This window comes from Pinus tabuliformis, chromosome 6, assembly GCF_031772625.1.
Source record: "Pinus tabuliformis cultivar Carrire ecotype Pingquan chromosome 6, CPIR1, whole genome shotgun sequence".
NCBI classification, from domain to species: Eukaryota; Viridiplantae; Streptophyta; class Pinopsida; order Pinales; family Pinaceae; genus Pinus; species Pinus tabuliformis.
Window position 1 is genome coordinate 568,023,572 of NC_142292.1, and position 20,538 is coordinate 568,044,109.

Here is a 20,538-nt window from a genome sequence, read left to right on the forward strand (position 1 = left end):
TTTTTTGCTCCAATGCCAAAATGCTCCAATAAAACTCTAAATGTCCAAGAGTATGAGAGAGAGAGATAGACAGTAATGAGAGAGCTCCAAAATTCAACTGACAAAAGGTTACTAACTAATCCTCATAAGCCTTTTTATGAATGAGGCCTTTATTTTCTTCATTTTGCATTATTTTCCTTCAATTTCCTCCTCACATGTAACCTGTGACCTTTCACCTCCTTTTTCTCCTAACTTCCATTATTTTCATAAATAAATGTGCCAAAAACGCCATTTTTCCTTTCCAAAGCCTTAGTCAGTTCCTTTGCCAATTTCCTTAGCCATAAACAATCAAATTAACACCCCGTAGGATGTCTTTCCCAACATCCAGCTTAGAGTAAGTGTCTCATCGACTGTGGCTATTTTTTTTTAACTTTTATTACATGGAATTTTCACTGGTGCTGTTATGGAACCCTCCCCCTTGGGGGACACGTCCTTGGTGTTCAATCACACATATACCTCAACGACATGTTAAAAGAAGACATACTACTCATGGAGCTTTATAACACAACTCGAAGCAGTATTTACAATGAAAGATCTGCCTAAGAGAAAAACATCATGACAACATGAAAACATACTTCATAGTGTATATTTATAACACATCTCATTACGGTATTTACAATGACCATCCTACTTAGTGCCAATCCATGTGACATCATAACATCATGATAACATAGCCAAATTATAGCATGTTAACATGACAACATAATCATAATAACATGGCATGCATACCACATAGTGGAGCTTTATAACATAGATTATGGTGGTATTTGAATCCATATACATGTGTACATATAACAACATTACCACAAATATATACCAAAACATATATCAAATCATATAACAAAACATATGTTAAAACATATACTGAACACCATATCTAAGCATATATCAAAACATCATAGAGCATATACCAAACCACCATAGGGAATATACCAAACCACCATAAAGCATATACCACACCACCATAGTGAAGCTACTTTTCCTCAACAAACAAACATGGAAGGATACATCGCTTGCATGTGATCCACCATATCCCATATAGCTTCATTGGGCCCAAAGTGCTTCCATTGCACTTTAACTTGTTTGATTGCTCAGTTCCAGAGCATGAGAACCTTTTTATGCAATATACACTACGGCTTCAACTGGAATTCTCCATCTAATTCTACTTGCAATATAGATCAGTCATTCACATGATCAACATCTTTAACATAACTCTTAAGAAATGATAAATGGAAAACATCAAGGAAATTCATTGTCGAAGGCAATGCAAGTTGATAGGCTACTGGCCCAATCCTCTTAATAATACTGAAGGGTTCACAAAACTGTGGTGAAAGTTTATAACATGATCCAATCTGCAAGGAGATTTTCTTTGGTTTGATGCACAAGTACACCTGTTCCCCAACCTAGAACCCTTTAAACAACTTGTTCCTATCTGCATAACTCTTTTCCCTATGCTTTTATATTCTTCTTGATCACCTGCATTTCATGTTCCATTTCTACCAACATTTCTGGTCCAATCAACACCATGCTAACTGGATCACTCCAACTGATAGGAGTATTACAACTTCGCCCAGACAATGCCTCAAAAAAAATAATCGTCAATGACTCCTAATAATCGTTGTTTTATGAAAAATCTACCAAAGGGAGATACTCTTCACACTTCCACCGCTGATGCATCACATACATCCTCAAAATGTCCTCCAATATCCTATTGACCCTTTTTGTCTGTCCATCTATCTGTTGATGATAAGATGTGCTAAAGTCCAACTCTGTTCCCAAACCTACAAACAACTCCTTTCAAAACTTTCAAGTGATATTTTGATCCATGTCTAACACAACCTTCTTTGGAACACCATGCAACTTGACCACATCTATGATGAATACCTGCGCTACATCGCTAGCTGAGAATGTAGACTATACTATGCAACCTTTGTTAACCTTTCCACGATGACCATGATGGAATCATGCTGCTTTACTGTCTTAGGCAACCCTGTGATGAAATCCATGGAAATAACCTCCCATTTCCATTCTAGAATCTTGATCGGCTATAATAGTCCACTTGGATGTTTGCACTCTACTTTCACTTGTTGACAGTGGAAACACCTTGCCACAAACTTTGCTATGTCCCTCTTCAAATTTGGCCAGTAATAATATCTCTTGACCACTATCAGTGTCTTTTGATAACTTGGGTGACCTAAATAAGTTTTCTAATGAAACTTCGTCAAGATCACCCTCTTGAGATCACTACTATTTGTCACATATATCCTATCTCTAAATCTAACCAATCGATATGTTCTAAGACAATAATCTATACCCTATGCACCTACGCATGTACCTATAATATCACCTGTACCTATACCAGCACCCTACTGCAACCTGTGCACAATCTCCATATACTTGACATCCTACTGACCTACCCACAAGATCATATCCTATAATTCCATCCCATAGGAGCTCATAGCTGCCAAGTGATGTACTTGTACCCATCTACTAAAAATGTCTACCACCCTGTTCTCTTTACCTTTGACGTACCTAACCTCAAAATCAAACTCACAAATCATGGCCAACCATATAGCCTACCTGGAATTCACATTCGGTTGGTCAAACAAATACCTCAACCCAATGTGATCACTAATAAGTACAAACCTCCTGCCTAGAAGATAGTCCCTCCACTTCTTCAATGCATGTATGATCATTGCTAACTCAAGATCATGTGTTAGATAGCTCTTCTTGTGCTCGTTTAGTTTCTGAAACTCATACCATACCACTTGTCGATCCTCCATAAGGACTCCCCCAAGCCATCTCTGGGCAAGCATCTGTGCATATGACAAACTCTTTGTCTGGATATGTAATTTGTAGCACTGGTGCATGTGTCGACAATTGCTTAAGCTTCTCAAAGCTAGCCTCACACTCCTCTATCCATTAAAACGTCTTACCTTTCCATTACAATGATGTAATAGGATGAGAAATCTATTGCAAGTTCCTAATTAACGTCCTATAATAGCCTGTGAAACCCATGAAATATCTCACGTCATATACATTCTTAGGAGCTACCCACTCCATGATGGCTCTTATCTTTTCTAGATCTACTGCAATGTCCTCCTTGGACACAACATGAATGAAGTAGTGTTCCTCAGTCTAAAAGAAACTACACTTGCTAATATTAGCATACAATTGATGCTCCCTCAATAACCTCAACATTGTTGCTAAATGCTCGGCATGCTGTTCCTCATTTTTAGAATATACCAGTATATCATTAATGAACACAATAACAAACTTATCCAGATATATATGCAACACACTATTCATCAAACACATGAATGTAGCTAGATAATTTTTTAAGCCAAATGGACCAAAAACAAACTCATAATGCCCACACTTAGTCTTAAACACATTCTTGTAAGTGTCCTCTTCTTTGATGCATACCTAATGGTATCTAGATCTCAATTCAATCTTCAAGAACACTATTGTTCCCTTCATCTGATTGAAAAAGTCATCAATCCTCAGAAAAGGATACTCATTCTTGATAATCCCTTTATTCAACTGCCTATAATATGCATAATCTGAGAGTACTATCTTTCTTCTTGACAAACAAGAGTGGTGCACCCCAAGGTGATACACTTGGCCTAATATATCCCTTGTCCAACATTTCCTTCAACTGCAACTTTAAATCAACCAACTCAAGTGTGCTCATCCTATAAATTTCTTTTGATGTTGGAGCTACCGCTAGAACTAACTCGATAGAAATGTCTACCTACCTATGAGGTGGAAGCTCTGTAATGTCCTCAGGAAATAGATCCTAAAATTGCTGCAAAACTGTGTACCTGTTCAACACATCTGAACCCTCAACCTCCTTACCTATGGCTATGCTTTTCTTGCATAGATGTCACCATCCTAACTGATGTGGCTTTCTTCTTACCCTGCAAGACTCTTGATTCTCCATTTTCATCGACACACTCAATAGCTTTATCATAGCAGTCTACCTTTGTTCTATGAAGATACAACCAGTCCATGCCCAACAACATATTGTATGAACCCAATGGTAATACATTCAAATGTGTTGTGGTAGGCATACCATTGAAATGAACTGCGCAAGCTATTACCCAATGATGAACTTACTTCTTTATACCTATAGCCAACTTCACTAACTAAAACTCTGCATGCAATTCCTTACTTAAACCACACTTATCCACTAATTCAGGACTAACATAGCTGTAATTAGATCTAGGGTCAATCAAGATAGAAATAACTTGATCACAAAACTTATTGTCCATCTCAATGAGAGATGCATGGTTTTCTTCCTTCCTGTTTTAGACTGATGCATTGATACGTGGAACACTCTGACCGACATCCCCAATGATTTGCATCTCTTGTGCACTATATATCTGAATCCTACCACCGTGATTATGTGGAAAATATCTCTGAACGCGCTTCTTACTGCATGTCCAACACTCCAACTAACCAGTGCCCTTACCTCTATGTTGTTGCTGCTGATGTGACCCATGTCTACGTCTAGTTGCATTAACTATCTTTTTCATTTCCATATTCTCTTTATAATCTGCATGCAAGGGCCTTGTCCTCATAGACTTCCATTTACCTTTACCTTTGTCCCTTCCTTTCCATCCATGCTGAGCTTCATTCTTATGATTTGATTGTTCATATAAATGCTTCAATTTCCTAATAACTTCCTCAAGTGACCAAGGCTCATCATACTCAATTTGATCTCTAAATGGTGATGGAAAACCACTGACAAATATTTGAACTTTAGCCTTCTCATCAGTAAGATATGGTACATACCTCAATAGCTCCAGAAAATTGTTCATGTACTTTCCGTCTATCATTGATCCCATCTTCAGCTCATAGAATTCCTTAGCCTTACTATCATAGTACCTTTTTGATAAGCACTTCTTCCTAAAAAGCCTCTTGAACTCCCACCACTTGAAGTCATCTGTCCTAATGTCTGTGGCCCACTTAATATCTTCCCACCAGATGTCCGCTTTCCATTTCAAGCTGAAGATCGCTGCTCTAGCCTTCATGTTATCTGTGTAGTCATGCAACTCAAAGAATTTTTTCATCCCAATTATCCAAGCATTTGCATTTTCCGACTTCTTCATATCTCCATCAAAAGTAGGTGGTTTTTCTTTCTTGAATTCATTTGGAAAGTATCTCTTATCATTCCTCATATAAGGATGATCATGATGTCTATCAGAACCAAAAGTAGAATAGTACCTATACTCATCGCATCACCTATCTGGAGTATCCAAAAACCTTTCATCCCTTATCATATTAGATCTATCCTACCTATGTCTACCAGGAGACCTACAACCATATGGCCCATTAGTTCTATCCCCATGTCCATGGTTGATCTGAAGTGGTCCTTGTGACTACAAGTCTGACAAACTTTGAAGAAGTATAGAATTAACCTCTACTTTCTTGTATTGTACCTATATGATCCAGTCATTATCCACCTATTGTGCTATACAACTACCCTCCCCATTTCAAAATTTCTATCCAAGACTTTAACATGAAATGGGGCTCCTTTTTAGTTTAAAGCAATAATTCAATAATAATCACAAGCTTGGATTTAATCACATAACACATGCATGTTCTTATGAAAAGGTCTAATCCGATATAAATATTACCCAAGAGATTTTTGTAAAACAAATGTAAAATAATATGTCACATCCTTTATTTAAAGGATAATCTTAAAAGGCTCTCATTAGCAAATCGCCGATGTAGTAATGCTATCAGAAATTGCATATCGCAAAGTGAATAAAGAAGTATTCCAAAGGTCTACGCTAAAGCCCCCGATGTGATAATGCAATCACAATCAACCATCACAGATACCATGAAACAAATAACAAAAGCCCCTTTGGAATTCGCCGTTGTGATTTCATAAAGGAAAAATGCGCTTTTCGATAAAAGCCTGTTAAAGGTATATTATTGGGTTTAAGCTCTAAATCAATGATAAATGAAAAATGGATGATTCTTTAATTATCCCGCCTTCTCATGATACTTCGCACCTTTATCGCAATCGGAGCTACCTATGGTAACAACTTGAGCTATACCTTTGCACCTCCCAATCTGTGATATGCAAATTTCGATAATTGCTTGTCGGGAAACCCTATACATCTTCTTTAAGAGTTTTCTAGTAATATGTGCGATGCGACATATCATTATTACATTTAACTTCCACGATTGGCAGTTACGAAAGTCATTAATACAACAGTTAAGGTTGAATATTTCGAGGATTTCATCTGTGGTAAGCGAATTCAGAAGAAAAGCTTTGGAAATAACTAAAGCCTTGTCTTGAAAGTTGGATATTCTTTGTCATAATATATCATTAGCCAAACCCTTATGCGATATCTCTACATCAATGATTGAAAAAGCAGTAGATGCCAGACTTGAATTAGAAGGCAGATGAAAGGTTAACCAATTTTCTGTCCTGGCAAGATCCCAAAGAAGGAATGGCTCCCAATCTGCCAAGAATACAAGAATCACATAAGGAAATCTTTCTTTCTGAATGGGAGTCTAAATTAATGAAATTTGAAAGAGCAACGTCTAGATGTAGAGCTGCAATGAATAGTCTGATCTAATTGATAAATAACTTTCAACATATGTCTAATTTGATCATTGATTTCTCTCCAAGAGGACTCATAGAAGCAAAATCATTGGAACAATAATGGAAACAGGAGCTGGCACATAGGGAAAAACAGATTGGAGGAATCCAAAGCTTGACACGAGAAATGTTCTAGTTTTTCCTTGTCAAACAACATAGCAAGCAGATGGCCATGACATGTCTTTCAGATGTGATCAATTGCATGATCTTCAAACTCTCCAATGCCACCTATACAGCTCAACTACACTCTAGGATGAGTTAGCCTCTAGAAATCCAACCTATTCTTGTAATCTATCAACTGTAATCACAGGAAAAGAAGCCAATACAATGAATTCATTTCAACTGCCACAACACTGCTACTTTCAAGATAAATCCCAGATTTAAATGTTTATAGTTAAACCGGCGCATAACGTTTTTTATTGATAATTTTTTGTTATTTTTAGTATTTAAAGACCCTTTCATGTATTTACAAAGGGTCCTCAATTTGTATTAAAAACTTTACTTCGGAGTTGCACTACTGTACTTCTAATATTTTTTTTTATCAAAAGCTGGACCAAAGTTCTACATTTTTGCGGAAGAGGCTTTTATAAAGATTTTCACTTTTGCATCTTTTGAAGGTGTTCTCAAATAGGAAGGCAGAATCTAAATGTTGTTTACATCGAAAGAATTCAAATGCATCAGGATTGTTATCATTCGAATATATATGTCATTGATATATATTATGATTAATGCGATAATGTTTTTATTATTACTTTGTTTAACTACTTAAACAAAGTAGCTATCATATGAATGCATAGTTCTATTGTATGAATAATTCATCTTTATGGTTATTTGTTTAATAGGAACAATCAAGAATCGTGTTGTTAAAAGAATACGTGGGATAGATTAGTTATCTTTGTATATTTTTGCATTATAAAATAGGACACATATCAGTATCGTTATACACTCCAAACCAATCACCCACCAACTCATATACGACTCGGAAACTGGCCCCATTACATCCAGTCGGAGCCACCATACCAAATGGAAAAAGAGCTACACTAAGGTCCAGACTGGGTGGTTTTCCCCGATGTTGATGCAATGATTTTAGAGGCATCAACACCACCTTACAACTCCTCATCTCTTCCTTCAAAATTCTCAAGGTAACTACGAAATCAGAAGAGTTCCCAACACCACGCTACCCATCTGATTCATAGGGAGATTCTATGTAGTCTACCACCTTGCTAGCCATTTGGTCTCTTTCCTACAATGCATGATATGTTAGATAAACCAAATAACAACAAATAAATACACCTTAGTAGAGCTTGAGGAAGATACCTTGTCTACAAGAGCACCAAATCAACGTGATACATATATAACATAATCATAATATCATATAGACATATGAAAAGAAATGTATGAACACATAAACATCACGTTAACTAGGGAAAATATTTTATTAATGAGCACTTTATTTGTTATAGAGAATATGGCACAGAAGGCGAATCTCATTCCGCAACAACAACAACAGGCAGTGGTGGTTACAATGAATTCTTTCCTGTATGAGGGAGATCTAGATCTGACCGTCACCAAAATGTAGCCCTACAACCTCTTCAATTAGATTTCCCCTGTTCATACCATTCACACCTGTAGAGATCATATTAACATGTCCTTCTCTTCCTCACGCTGGATATCCTGCAATGTGATAGTGCCACTATCAGAATATGCAAGATCTTCGTCCATTATTCCTCCTATCATACCCACATCATGAAGACAACTCATTTTGGTCGCAGGAGTAGAAACTCTAGCTAGCAATGTCTTTCTTGTTGGCATCGTCTACAACACAACAGTGCCTAGATCCACCATAGATACCACTGTATCTCTCTTATTACAAGAAAATTTGGCCATGCATCGATCAAATCTAGAGACCTATGTATTTTTTGCAATAGTTTTGGAAGTAGATCATAGTCTGAAAATAGATTCACCCCTCCAACACACAGATCTGCACTTGTATGGGTTGGATCTAGTGATAGGCATACATCTGGAGTTTTTTCCCATAATGGCTTCAAGATCTGGTGATGAGGAAACTCCACTGCCCTCCCTACAGGCTGAAGACAAGAAAGGGGTATGGAATCCATATAAATCTAAGAGGTCTGGTTATGTCGACCCAGCAAGGATGCTTCAAGTAAAGGAGACATAATCATACTACCTAGATCTATAGATCCAGCAGACTAGGCACTATCAAAGGCTAGATATACCCACCACAGACCCGGATCCAATATAAATATTCATTAAAAATTTGCAACGAAGGACTGTCTACATGCAAATTTGTAAGGGGAGGATTATAAAGGAACTAAAGTATGAAATCCAAGCTCATACAGGTATCATTGCAATTATTCAAAGTTTGCTATCCGCAGAGAAAACTATGCAGGATAATTACACTATATAGGAATATGGAATTGTCAGAGATTCAACCATCACTCTAAATCTGAGATTTAGAGGAGGATGCTCTAGATCTAGCTCAAAGGTAAAGGATTCCTTTAAATATGTTGTCAAGGGAAAGGAAGAAGCTAGCACCAAAACAACACCACCACTAGATCTATCTGGTCCTTACATAGTGGAGCAAAAATCATAGATCCCAGCCTTGACAATCTCTCTGCCTGAGGTAAATGAGATTTATGTAGAGTTCTATATTAAGGATGTCATGCAGATTCAATGGCTTTTGGCCTAAATTAGATGCACTACATCAATGGACCTATACCACATGGACTAGAAATTGTGATATCCATCTATGCTCTAAGGGGTTTTTTATTGTCTAATTCGACACAGTCAAAGACAAGGAATATATACTCAATGAGAGACCATGGTTTTGGGGCAACATAGGACTTTTCATGATCCCTTGGTTCCATGTATTTGATGCCAATACTATGGTGGTATCTAAAAAAACTGTCTGAGTCAGGCTACACAACCTTGCACTACATTTCTGGCACCTCAAAGTATTAGAAGGAATGTGAAATGCACTAAGAAAATTCCTCAAGACAGATGCAGGAAGAGTCTCAAGAGGCATATTCCCCTTCACTAGAATATGTGTTGAGGTAGATCTTAGTCAAGGATTACTTGACAGTATTATTTTAATCCATAAAAATACACAGTGGAATCAACCACTAGATTATGAAAATATGGCATTCCGGTGCCATGGCTTCTAACAAACATGTCTCCTTCTCAACACTTGCCCACATGCTGAAAAGACACCCAAAGCAACAAGAAACCATCACAAAAACCAAAAGTTTGGCAACACACAGAGAATCCAAATGAAAAAAAAGAAGAAGAGGAGACACCAAATAACACTTCAGACAATATGGGGCAGACTGCACTAATTAATCTATAGAAGGATAACACAGAGCACAACTCAACATTAATACAATGATCCAACAATCCTCCGCAACAATACGAGCAACACACAATAGAAGCTAGTGGTAGAAAATGATTACATGGTTTAGAATGATCTAACTCTGACAAAGAATGAAAAGATAATACCAATGAGAATAAAATGTCTATTGTAACATCCACTCCCAACACTGGTGGTTGGCGAAAAGTGGAAAAAAAGAAAGGTAGGAAAGAATAGATTTGTCTTTTATGGATTCTAAGAAATCAGAACTTGCTATTATTGCATATTCTCTTTAGCATATACAACATGTAATTTTGATCATTTTTAATGACAAAAGCCATTACTCCATTGTACACATTGCTACATGCAACCAAAAATATTCATAAGCAATGCCTAATCAGCTACACATACGCATAGCCACATGTAGCTGAACATAAGTGATCAATTCTTGTAATCAAACTACAAGCCTGATACATTTAATCAAAACATTTCAGAATGTAACCTAACATATGAGTATGTAAGTAGGTGACATAAAATCAACATGTAAGCGACATATAACCATATGCAACTAGTCATATACTCATGACAATGCATTCCACAAGATCAACATCAACTTCTCCATAACAACCTTACTTCAACCATAATCAATCTGTAAGAAAATGCTACAAGCACATGGAATGGAAGTGTGAAAGACACACATGCAACTGACATGCATGCATGACCAACACACAACACCCATCCAGTCCAAGAGTTGAACTATGCTCTAATACCACTCTGTAACACCCTCCTCCCACATCCACCTCAGTAACCATGCCAACTAGGGTAAACATGAGACGAGAGGTGACTCTAACTAGATTCGACCTCATATATGACCTTAAGGAAGTGGAGTCAATGAAAACATCACAAAGATTCATCCAAAATTAGCTTTAGAATCCTCAAGAGACATGGCAGCCACTCAGACAACTTGTCCTTGGGTCCCACTACTATTCTAGATCTCTTTTTCCATAGCCGATCTGATGCTATGGGCAAGGGAGCAACCGAAAACCAAAAGTTTCTCTCACAAGCTTGTCTGCCATTGATCGAGACCAAAATTGCCAGTTTGTGCCACCAAATCTGGGATTTAAGCCACTTTTTTTGGCCCAGATCCCGAGCCACTGCATAAAGTGGAGTGATAGCTTGAAATCAGTAAAAATATAGGGAAACAATGATGCAAAAGTAATAAGTTGAAAAATACCTTTATTATACCCCTACTAGCCATGCCAGGAATTTCATCAAAAATATCATCAACATGTAACCTACAAGTGTAAACAACAAAATGACATGTAGGGATCTCATACTTATCTGAGAATCGCTATGAACCATTGTTCCCTTATGTCAATTATCGCATTATCATCTATTAGTTTAGAGATACATTATCCAATCATATACAAGTAAAAACATCCTGAGAGCCATACATATGTGATGTAATAAAATATAAATATAAACAACATAATAGGAACAAAAATACCATAAACATATCACCCATCAAAATCCACATATACATCAATACATTTGCACATGGAAATCAAGGCAATGAATTTCTCATTAATGAATCCCATAAACAAACCAAAGATGGGACCACCATTTTCCACCCGACCATAGAATGACTGAGCCAAATATCTCTTCAATGATTCACCCTTGTTCCATATTCCAAGCATGAATGTGGGACTCGAACCAAAAGTACCAACGAGGGCATACAAATTTTAAACCACCTCACCCTCATCAATAGAAATCGGGCTTTATTATAATCCATCTCGAATCACTAGGCCAACATAATGAACACATCATAACTGGCTTTGCCGTGATCTCCACTAGATCACTAGGCCAAATAAACATGGATGCCACTGGATTTCTCCACCTACACCATGAGGAATTTTCCTGTCTCCTAGTATCTCAGGCTTTACTACAATCCAAACCTAGATCACTAGTTCTTAAATTGAGACCCACTCTCTAGGCTTTACCACATCTCCCAAAATTGAGATTACTAGGCCCAACAGAGCGAAAACCACCTCTTGGCTTTACCGTATATCTTGCCATTCACCGACAAGGATTCCTAGGCCCACCGAGCTAACACAATCCTCGCTTTACCTCAACCCACAGTATGGCCCAGAGGTCACTAGGCCAATGGCTTTACTATGATCCACAATCCAGTTCGAGGACCACTAGGCCATGTGCTCTATCATTCATAGATCCACCACACTCTACTTTGAATCCATCCGACAATCCAGCTCAACCAAGACATGAGAACCCCATCACACCATGGCTATCTAGAAATGGAAAGGCTAGGCTAAAAACACTGTTACACCTAGCAAAACCCATGCAATTATGGAAAAGAATTGTATGAAATACCGTGCATGCCAAATATAGCAAGGAAAATACACATGAAAATGGTTACCTAAAATGAATCTTGATGTATGTGCTTGATCTTGCCTTTCCCTACTTCATCTTTCCCTCCTCTTCCCTTCTTTTCCTTTCCTGCTCCAATTCTAAAAGGCTCCAAGAAAACTCTAAGTTTCCAAGAGTATGAAAGAGAGAGAGAATAATGAGAGAGCTTTAAATCTCAACTGACAAAAGGTTACCAACTGATCATCATAATACTTTTTTATGAATGAGGCCATTATTTTCTTCATTTTCCATTATTTTCCTTCAATTTCCTCCTCACATGCAACCTATGACCTTTCACCTCCTTTTTCTCTTAATTTCCCTTATTTTCATAAATAAATGTGCCAGAAATGTCATTTTCCCTTTGCAAATCCTTAGCCATTTCCTTTTCTAATTTCCTTAGCCGTAAACAATCAAACGAACACCCCCCTAAGATGCCTTGCCCAACATTCAGCTTAGAATAAGTGTCCCATCGACTGTGGTTATTGTTTTTAACTTTTATTACATGGAAATTTCACCAGGGTTGTTATAATAATACCATGGTGTGGATTCTGCATGTGACTTCTCCTCACCATACCTGCATATGTACACGATCTTGCTTCACAAGGCTCGCATATAATTTCTCACACTTGATCTTTGTCTTCAATCTACCTCTGATCTTATATTCCTTTTTTCATATCACCTATAGCATTTGCATAAACATCATGTTAACATATCTATCAAGTATGTTACCATCAAGGACAACACAGTAGTCATAATTCCAACAATCTCCCCTTTGTACTTTATCGAAACCACTTTGGTGTTTGGTTACTACCTCCTGTAAACACCTAGAAACACATCTGTAAACACACCAAGCTTCTCTCCCCTTTGACATCAAGGGAAAATGGCTGACCAATGTTGAATGAAGACATATCTTCCCCTATGTAGTGAGGATCATTGTAGGGATAATCAAATAAATATGAAGACTATGTACTGATCATGCTCCCCCTAAGCATATGCTGAAACCTATGAAGATATACAAGACTTTATGAATTAATCATATATGTCCTTTCCTATCACCAATGACTCATGAATACATCCGGGTTACATATTTGGCTCATCATTACATCAAATTCTAAAGATAATGGGATTACATACATAAATGAGTTAACCCGAATAGTCGATAGTTGACTAAATTTTACAATGATTTACAACATGGGTCTTCACATGAACTTTACATCAAGAGATAGATATGACATTTATAACCAAAGACAAGGACCTCAATCATGAGGTAGCAAGACCATAATAGTCATCGTAGGAACTTGCAACATAAACTTTTGATAGAAACAACATGAAATACAACATGCACATCCTGATCATCAATATGAAAGATATGAAAATGTAGCTTCAATATCATCAACTTGTGACCAAGTATGCAACATTACCAAAAAGTCGTAGCAACAACATAAGATTGTTCCATAGAGATCTGTTATCAACTCATCCCCTTGACCTCATCATGGTCAACTTTCAATTTCCCTTTCTAGGAAGAGCCACAATCCATGTGCATCAGAGAAATATAGATCTTTTGCAGCATAACACCATATATTTTCATGCATCAACAACATATGTGAGAACCAATAATATCACATTCAACAACATCATAACCAATTTTCACATGTAACTCAAGAAAGATATAAGAATCATCCATAACTTCACTTTATGCAACTGATGATAGAATAACATCAACTTATCTGTCTTCAACAGGAACAGATATACATCATTATCTTATCATGAACATCATCATGCAACAAGGAATTCTCAAGTAATCATAATGCCAATAATTAAATAATTAGAAGAACAATAGATGCTCCCCCTGAATCTGAGATCCAACTATTCAATGTCGGGTTTCATATCCAACAAATCAGTTAGAGAAGGCATCAAGAGAACCAAAGAAGCCATGATATCGTCATAGACCAATATAATTTCTACGTAAAATATGTGCATCATCAATAGAATTTAACTAATCAATGCCAGAACCAAAAAAAATTAATAATTGATTGAAGCACATTAGAATCTCCCCCTAAGTCTATCCCCCCATTTCTTCATCTCTAAGAAACATGCGTGGCTGTCTAGATCAAAATTTGTGCATATACACGACTGTCCTTCATAAGATATGCATACAAAAAATAAAATGTTGAAACTTTCATAAGCACAATTCCCCTTGAGCATGTAATGTATGTTCATGTTCACTCTTACTACATTAGTTGCAATGTTAGTAATATAAGCATCTTCAAATGAATATCAAAACAACACGGGAATCATCATCAATATATACATATGTATAGCTCCCACTTAGATTATACACCAATGATTTTGAGGACCTGATAGTCATTATCAACTCTTCATGAGGTCATGTATCTCACATCACTTCTGCAATCACTATGAGAAGTAAGCTTTAAGAGCAATGGATTGTAATAGGGTCAATGTTCCCTACGTTTCTAACTGATGTTTCTTCTTCCTCCAAATCTTCTTAAAATTTTTAATAAAGTGCTGGAATGTACCATATTCTATTTCTATTCCAAGTGCTTGTCCTACAATTAGAGGCCTTATGCCCAAATGTGTTACAAGAGAAACAATATCCATGAAACCAAAATTTATGCCTAGGGACTTATCTTGACTTTGATTTAGAAGATTCATTTTCAGATGAGTGACTTAATTCAATTTTCTTTTGAACCATCACATGATGGTTTCTCTTGTTATTGCATTGATGATCTAGAGCCATGTAACCAATGTTTGTCTTGATTAGAAGAGATATTCATTAATTGATGATCCTCTTTAGATATTGAGATGCCTTTACCCATTTGTTGATCTTCTTATATTCTTCCCTTAGGGTCACAATTTCAAATTCTAATGTCTCAAAATGTTTTCTTTTTATTGAAGTTGTCTTATTATGCTCTCTCCTCTTTTATTAGTTTCTTCTACTTCCATATTTAACATGTTTATTTCCTTAACCATGTTATTTCCTTTTGTTTCCAATTCTTTGTTTGCATTCTTGAGTTCTTCGTTCTCTTTCAATTCTTTAATTAAGTCATCTACTTCACAATTATCCGATTCATTAATTGACCAATATTCAAGACCCATAAGTACTTGATAATCATTATTACAATCTGAATCTAAAATTTGTAGGTCATCGAATGTGCTATGTCTATCTTCATTAGAGTAAAATATTTTCTTGTCAGAAAGTTTCTTTTTGGAAACATTCTTTCCATTCTCTTTATATGGAAATTTAGATGCATAAGGACCTAATCTTCCACAAGAAAAACATTTGAAGGGAAGCCTTCCTATGAATTTTCCAGTTCCTACTTGCAATATCCTCACGAAGTTTTGTTCTTCCTCATCTGATATGTAGCTCGTATCATTGGGTGATTCTGTCTATTTCCATTTATATGTGACCTTGAAAGGTGCTTCTCACATATTCGATGGACCCCTTTTTCTCATCTAAAAGGTTGTTAGGATCCCATGCATCTATTCAATAGTGAGAATCTTCAAATCTTGCATTTGTACAATAGCAGAGACTTTGGAGTTAGTGATTTAAAAATATTTTCAACAATAGTAGCATCCTTTATTTTATCACCAAGATTTCTCATTGGGTTAATATTATCTTCTACTCTAAGGAAAAAATCCCTAATGCTTTCATCATCATGTGTTTTAAGTGTCTCATATTGAATTTTGAATGTCTGAATTTTAACACATTTTATCTTGGTGTCACCTTCATAAATTTAGATAAGATTATCCCACATTTCCTTTGCGGTGTTCATTTGGATGACTTTCACAAATTTGGACTTGGCCAGACTTCCCAAGATGGCATTTAAAACCTTTTCATTGGTTTCATATTGTTTCTTCCCTGCATTATCTGTGGAAATAGAGGCGTGACATTGATATCCACCTTCAAAAATTATCCATACTATTCCAAGTGCCTACAAAAATTCCCTCATTCTAACTTTCCAAAAGACAAAGTTAGTCCCATTAAATAAAGGTGGCCTGATAGAAAATACTCCTTCTTGACTACTCATCTTGATGAATCTTCCTTAAGAGATGAACCTTTTAATGAGGGACCTTCTTTGAGACAAATTTTTGGGAAAAATACTTGAGGGGGAGAGGGTGGGGGTGAATCAATGTTTTAAACTCACTTTAACTTTTTAGTTCCTTGTTCTGATTTCAATATGCCACTCTTATTCAGGAAATTTGGGTATGTATGCGACTGTGGTAACTGGAAACCATGTGTATACAGATAACTAATTTATGATTTATTTAATTAATTTTTCATCTTTAGCCAATGCATCGTTATGTTATTATTCATTCATTAAGAAGAAACCATAAGAAATAAAGAGAATATAACACAACACATAAGCAACACACATAGAACACCAGGATTTTTTAGGTGGAAACCAAATGTGGGATAAAGCCATCATTATTGTCATCTATGTATTCTTATTTTATTATAAAGGAAAACATCTTGCAATCTTTTACTGGCATAACCTCATACCAGTAAGTAGGCACCCACGTGTAGAAGGCTACAATATTTTCTCGTTTTCTAGCACCCACTGGAAGGGAGCTCCAATGCCCTTTTCTCATTTACTAGATCCGACTAGAAGGAAAATCCTACCCCCTACAAAAATATTCTAGCTATTACTAGAAGCAAGCTTTGACTCCCTTACTGATGGATCCAACCCTTAACACCTATGTGGACCACGTTCCATAATATTTCATGTTGGATCCACCTTCCTCAAATCATTTTTTCAGGCTAGACCCACTTCCAACATTAAGCCCAGTATCAAATAACAATTTTAAAACCAATCACTGAGTAAAATAATCCAATCATAGTACTAATTGAAACACTACAACATCAAAAAAACTAATCATTGAATCGTAATGAACTAATGCAATGGAACAACAGATCATATCAATTTACAACCATTCATTGATATACCAATCCATATATTTTCCATCATCATAGAGACACATTGTTTTCCTTGCAAACCATGATCAAACATATTCCATAATGTATACGTTACTCTCATGAATCATACCTACATATGTCCGTACTTCGACCTACGTACAGATCTCAAATAACTAACACCTAAATTTGAATCAATGTCACACCAAACTAATCATTGAAACACATGATGAATTCATCACAGATTAAAATACAAATCACCACATAGTAGCATCATCACTAATCAATATTCAACTCGACTAGTACTATCAAAAAGCGAATTATTATGAGAGAGACATCATTGAAAAACAATAGCAAACATAACAAAAATGATCAAATATCATCAATAACCCATACTACAAAACCCTAGCATGTATACATGAATTTTAAAAAGTCTATCCACGTATGTATGCACTTACCATTCACCACACATGCGTACAAATTTTTCCATACCACTAGTATAAACTAAGAAATTAGTGACAAGGTTAGTCACCACAACTTTTCCAATTGAAATACTACCAAAAATGAGAAATCTTAAGTGACCGAACTAAAAATGACTAACATAAATCACTAACTTAGTCGCAGGTTAAAATATGTGACTAGATAATAAGTAATACAACTAAAAATGACTAACATGAATAACTAATTTAGTCTAAGAACAAAAATACAACTTCCTAACAAGTACTACAATAATATGAATCAATCTTTTATGTTAGTCATATTAATTGTGTCAAGCAATCTAAACTTACAAGTGATAGGGGATGGAAAGGTTGTTAATGAGTGGTTGCAAGGTTATCCTTCCTTAAACACTTCTTCATCCTCACATGGTGTATAGGTGAGCCAATTTTGCATTATTTTTCTCTAATAGTTTGTAATTTTAAAAATATATTTTTTAACAAAACAATTATTTTATGTATTTTTTAAAAATCTATTCATTGAATCTAATTGGATCTAATTCCAATTTGAAATTAATTTGAAGAGAAATTTTATTTTTTAAGGCTATAATATCAAATAAAAACTACTTTAATTTCATATTAACGACCTAGATCCATCTTAACCCATGATCTATCAAGTGTTGATGGGATTTAATCTCTTGAGGTGAAAACATTTTTTTCTAGTGCAAAACTTGAGGAAATATTTGCACCTCAAGATATTGGATCCATCTTGGCACTTGATAGTTATAGGGTTAATATGGATGTAGGTTGGTTATATAATATCTATATTTGTATTTGTGTCTCTTTTTTATTCCCTCTCTCTATCTCAACCCCCCAAACATACACACCCTCTATCCCTCTCTTCCCCTTCTCTATCTATATCTCTCTTCCCCTTCTCTCCCTCTCTATTTATATCCTTTTTTGTATTCCCGCCTGCTCTCCTCTTTCCCTCACTCTCTCTCCATGACTCCCTTGTCACCCCCTCTCTCTCTCCACCTTTCTCCCTCCATGTTTTTCTTGTTCCATCTCTCTCCTGCCCCCTCCAATTCCATCTTTCTCTCCTCATCTCTATCTTCCTTCCTTTCTATCCCTTATCTCCCACCCCCTCTATCTCTCTCCCAAAAATCACTCTCCCTCTCTCTCTCTTCCATCCAACTATATCACTATCTCCCCCCCTCCCTGTCCTTCTCCATCTCTATGTCACCATCTCTCTCACTTCACCTTCTCTCCCTATCTCTATCTTCTCCTCTCTCCCTCACTCTTTCCCCATCTCTCCATTCTCACTCCTCTCTCTCTCCACCTCTATCTCTCTATGTCTTTGTTCTTTCCTCCCTCTCTCCCACTCCAACTCCATCTCTCTCTTTCTCTCTTTCTCCCTCTCTCTCCTATCTCTTCCTTCCTCTCTCTCCCTCTCTCCCACCTCACTCTCTCTTTCTCTCTCTCTCTCTACCCTAAAAAATTTTCACTATCTCCCTTCCTCCTCCCTCCTCTCCCCCAACTCTCTCTTGAATTTGATCAAATTGTATAGTGTTTAAGAAATTATCTAAATTAAAAAAAAAAAATTGTTGTAAAATATTAAACCTATATTTCCGATCAATCATGTCAAAGAAAATAAAATAATGAAAACTTTAAAGAATCATGCACTATATTTAATCTATTATAATTAGTCATTTTGCTTGCTCTCATCCCTTGGATCCTTAGATAAGATGGATCTATGCCGGTTATATATATATATATATATATATATATATATATATATATATATATAAAGAACTGGCCTAGATCCATATTAGCTTAATTTTATTAAAACCTTAATTTAATTTCTATGGGAATACTTTTAGTAGTTATGAGGATAGAGAGTTTAGATATATCTCAAATTGTAACATTTTACCTTTTAATTCAATTAAAAAAAAGTTGTAAAATTAAATTAAAATAAAATATTTTTAATATGAAATAAGTTATGGTTTTTTGGCATGTGGTATTGATAAGCCATGGTATTGGCCTATGATATTGTAACAAAGCTAATTTACAAGTTAATATCCATGGTAAAGTGAGGGTGGATATGCATGGTTAACAATCTTGTCATACTATTATAAAATATTTTGATTGTGAAATAATTTATGTTTTTTGGGCATATGATATTGATAATCCATGGTATTCACCCATGGTAATTTAACAAAGGATATATTTTACAAGTTAATAATATCTATCGTAATGTGGAGGTGAATATCCATGGTTAAGATCTTGCCATATTGTTATAAAATATTTTGGTCGTGAAATAATTTATGGTTTTTGGACATGTAGTATTGATAAGTCACGGTATTGGCCCATGTTATTGTAACAAAGCCTATTCACAAGTTAATAACAAAATCAAAATATAACAAATTGAAATTTATTATTTTTATTAATTTAACTTTTTATTATTAATTGACGCCATATTTAAATGTTTACACTCATCCCAATATCATTTTTAACTTCTTATTCTTTTTAATTTAGCGTGTTACACAAAAAATAACAAATTCTTATTAAAAATAAATCATTTAACACAATTAAAATTTATATATTTTATTTTATATTATAAATATTTCTTTTCTTTTTCATTTCCAGTTTACCACTAGGTTCAAATAAAATATTCACAGATTACAACATCACATTGTAGCACTGCATTTTTGTCTACCTTGTT